Here is a 4,892-nt window from a genome sequence, read left to right as displayed (position 1 = left end):
AGGGGCACCTGGGTGGCTCAGTGGGTTAAGCCTCTGCCATTGGCTCAGGTCATGATCCCAGGGGCCTGGGATCGAGTCCCACATTGGGCTCTCTGCTCGGCGGGGAGCCTGCTTCTCCTCATCTCTCTCTCTGTCTCTCTGCCTATTTGTGATCTCTCTCTCTGTCAAATAAATAAATAAAATCTTTAAAAAAAAGTTAAAAAAAAAAAAAAGAATCAGTGTGCCTCTGGGAAACACAGACTAAGGGTCAGTCCCACCCTCCGCCTCAGGTACTGTCTGATTCTAGAATATCAATATGAAGGCTATGAGAGATACATATCTTGGAGAAAGGGGAAATTTAGAAAAGACCCCCAAGTTCTGGAAATTAGACTGTGACTTCAAAAAGGACACACATGCTAATTCTGGTAGCTGCCTCTCAAAATAACTAAGCTAAAAGACCGAGGCAGAGAACAGTTCCCATGTGTGAGGGTAATTCAGGAAGGTGTCTGAGTTTCCTACGTTTTCTGAGCCGAGCAGAGATTATGAATCCTTAGCATCCTATAGGTCAGAGTAGCCAAGCCTCTGCAGCCACAGCTCTGAACTATTCTCAGGGACTTCTCTAGGAAAAAGATGGGGATAGATATGACAACGGTGTACACACAAAGATGAGTGCACCCCAGAGCTAGAACATCCCCTGTTCTTCAGAATTTGGAGCCCACACGGTCATCAGGGAATAACTCCCTCCACTCCCCAGTGACAGGACCATCCAGGGGGTGCTCTGCTTGGCAGGCCCAGCCATCTCCCTGCTGAAGGGAGGGTCATTGCCAACATCACCAGGATCTGGAAGATCCAGTCTTTATTACAGATCAGGTTGGTGGACATACCCTAGCTGTTTTCCTCCTGTCCATTTAGGAACCAGTGGAGTTTAATGTGGCCTGGATAGAAATCTGTCACATGGTAGACAAGAAGGCTGAGGGGCTGTAGGGGTCCATTCTTCAAAGGGGAGGTGTTCATTTTAGACTTGACTAAGAATTGTAAAGAGAAAAAAAGCTAATGGTACATGAGATTATTACTTCTTAGACATTTTTGTTATAGAGTTGATTTCTAGATGTTTAAAATATAAATGATATAATTAGGCTAGTAGATATGGATGGTACTGAACAGATGGAAATAAACCTTCAAATGGAATATTCATGACCTTAAATTATATAATAAGGATTGAGAAGAATGGGAGAGAGACAAGGCGGCACTTTGTAGCACATTTAGCAGAAATTTTAACTGTAAGTCAGTGGATAATAGTCTTTGGAAAAAGAATATATAACCAGCTGTGAAACGACCTACGTTTTCAATGTTTATCCTGATGAAAAGGATGAAAAACTTGCTCAAATAATTTCTTAAAATTAAATATACAGACAATAGCATTCTCTTGTTTTATGAATATAATAACTTTATTTTTTAATAAATGAAGGAAATTAAGCAAGTTTGATACAGCTTATTCTTTAAATAACTTAAATATTTTTTCTACAAAAATCTAAAATCTTCATATTTATAGTGATATTCCCAGTATTCTGAGCTCCTACATGCGTCATCAGTAAGCATACCAGCCCTTTAAGCTCCTCTTTTGCAATGTCTTCTCAGGTTCCTTGAAGAATCCCACAAATAATCAGGAGTTGTCTGTACCTCCTCATTTCTCTGCTTGATGTCCCTCTTCTCCTTCATCTTCTGTGCTGCTCATAGGTCAGTTTCCAAGGGCAGTTACTTGAGTATCTTCCATCAGTACCCTTCCTCCCTCCAGAGGGCAGAAAGTCCTCTACACAAAATTCAGAGCAATTTCCCAAATCAGAGCTTCTAGATCCTTAATAATTTAGTTTTTCCTTTTCTACGCACAAATATTCTAGGGTGCAGATGAGTCAGGTAAAGGTACAGTAACTACACCCATGACCATTGTTCCCTGTGATGTTTCTGCTTTGTGTGTACTGGGAGAGTGAGAAAATATCCCAACAAAACTAAACTGAATGGGCGTGCAAGCACTTCTTGCAGCTCCTCTCCCTGGCTCAGCACAGAGTGAGCAGGTGATAAAACCCAGCCCCCAGCTTCTCTGTGGAAGGAATTAGACTGCACATCCAGCACCCTGACTTTTCTAGCTGTTGACTGAGGACGTGGCTTCTAAAAGCCTGTCCATAGGAGAGGGGCTGGAATTTGCTAGTCTCCTGGGGACAACAGAGAATAAGTGAATCTTTGATTAGGATGATTGGTAAGGGTCTTCTCCTGTATGAGGCCAGTACATGAAGACCAGGAGAGATGGCTGTTTTGTCTAATGCACAGACACCAACACAGAGTCAAGGAAAATGAAGAAACAGGGAAATATGTTCCAAACAAAAGAACAATATGAATTTCTTGAAATCAATCCTAATGAAATAGAAATATGTAGTTTACTCAACAGAGAATTCAAAATAATGGTCATTAAGCTGCTCACTGAAGTTAGGAGATCTCAAATAAACAACCTAACTTTACACTTCAAGGAACTAGAAAAAGAACAGACTAAACGCCAAGTTAGTAGATAGAAAGAACTAATAAAACAGAAATAAATAAGACAGAGGATAAAGATAGAGGATATCAACAAAACTGAATATTGGTTTTTTGAAAAGATAAAAAAATTTGATAAACCCTTAACTAGGCTAAGAAAAAAGAAAGAAACCTGAAATAAATCTAATCAGAAATGAAAGAGGAGACATTAAATGGATGCCATGGAAATAAACAAGATCATTGAGAACTTTATGAGTAATTATATACCAACAAATTGGATAACCTAAAAGAAATGAAAAAGCTCCTAGAAACATATAACAAGATAGAATCAAGAAGAAATGGAAAGCCTGAACAGATGAATAATAAGACAATTGAAGGAGTAATAAAAAAAACCCCCAACAGAAAATCCCAGGACCAGATGGCTTAATGTGTGAATTCTATCAAACATTCAAAGAAGAATTAAAACCAATTCATCTAAAACTCTTCCAAAAAATACAGGGAACACTTCCAAATCATTTACGAGCCCAGCAATACCCTAATACCAAAGCCTGATAAAGATAATACAAGAAAAGAAAACCACAGACCAATATCCCTAATGAACTCAGATGTTAAAATACTCAATAGAACATTAGCAAACCAATTCAACAGCACATTAATACACCATGACCAAGTGGGATTTATCTGTGGGATGAAAAGATGGTTCAATAATGGCAAATCAATGTGACACAGCATATTAACAGAATGAAAGATAAACATGATAATCTCACAATAGATGAACAGACACAGAAAAAGCATTTGACAACATCTATATGGGACAAACATTATCAGCAAAATAGATGTAGAGGAACTCAACCTTAACACAATAAAGGCCATATATTAAAAGCCTACAGCTAACATCATAGTCAATAAAGAAAACCTGAAAGCTTTTCTTCTAAGATCTGATACAAGGCAAAGATACCCACTTTTGCCACTTTTATTCAACACAGTACTCGAAATCCTAGCTAAAGGAATTAGAAAAGAAAAAGATATGAAAGGCATCCAAAACAGAATGGAAGAAATAAATTTACCTCTGTTTTCAGATGACATGATCATATATGTAGAAATCTCCAAAGACTCAACAACAACAAAACTATTAGAAGTAATAAATGAATCTAGTAAAGTTGTAAGAAACAAAACCAATGTGTGAAAATCCGTGATGTTTCTTTACACTAACAATGAACTATCTGAAAAGAAAATTAAGGAAACAGTCTTAATCACATAGCAACAAACAGACCAAAATATTTAGGAATAAACTTAACCAAAGAGATGAAAAACCTGTCCACTGAAAATTGTAAAACACTGATGAAGAAAATCAAAGCAGACACAGATAAAAGAAAAGACCTTAATGTTCATGGATTGGAAGGATATTGTTAAAAGGTCCAGACTACCCAAGCTAATTTATGGATTCAGTGCAATTCCTGTCAAAATCCCAATGGAATTATTTACAGAAATAGAAAAAATAATCTTAATTACATAAAACACAGAAGACCCCAAATAGCCATAACAGTTTTGAGCAATAAAAACAATAAAGCGTCGCATTTCCTAGGTTTTTTTGCCCATAGAAAGTAGTTTATTGCTTTTAGAACAAAAGAAAATGCTTTCAGAACTTTTACTAGTGAAGAAAAACTGTGAGAACTTAACCTTTTCTAAAACATTATTTTGCCAGCTGATGACATAGGCATTTCAACACAGAATACTTTTCCCATTTGCAACTGTGGGGAGCCCAAGCTGTCCAGTTAATACAGCTAACTACTTAGAAGTGGGGCTTGCACTTGTGGCTGGTGTACTGTCAGGTCTGACCTCTTTGCCCTGACGCCTGTGGTGCTCCTCCTTCTCCGGCGCCCACTCACAGCTCTTCCTCACCATTCCACACCTCACAGTCCTGTACGGGACTCCATGCAGGAGACAGCTCTGAGTGGGTGGATGGAGAGGGCTGTCCACACCTAAGCTAATCCACACAAGGAAAAATGGTGATCCTCCCTGAGTTAGGTGACCTTGGATGCCCCTTCTACAACAGAAGTCCCCTCTTTTGGACACCATCTCCTCCCCCAGTGATATCCCCCAGGGCCAAAGAAATTGTTTAGTAGGACAGCAGGAGGTGAGAGGTCCTACTCCCTCACAGGCATCTTTGTGGTACGTGACTACCTGTTTAGGTGTGTTTGTTAGGTGTTGTCTATGGGGTAGGCAGGGGGCCAAGGTACTTTGAGGGCAACATAGCTCAGGATCAGCTCATGAGAGCCTGGCACTACCTAAAGAGAGCCAGAGGCCCCATGCTGCCACTTCAGACCCTAGTCTGGCTGGGGGTCAGCATGCCTGGTATAGACCAACTGGGGGCTCCCAGCAACTCT

This window comes from Mustela nigripes, chromosome 5, assembly GCF_022355385.1.
Source record: "Mustela nigripes isolate SB6536 chromosome 5, MUSNIG.SB6536, whole genome shotgun sequence".
Taxonomy (NCBI): domain Eukaryota; kingdom Metazoa; phylum Chordata; class Mammalia; order Carnivora; family Mustelidae; genus Mustela; species Mustela nigripes.
Note: the sequence above shows the minus strand (reverse complement) of the source record.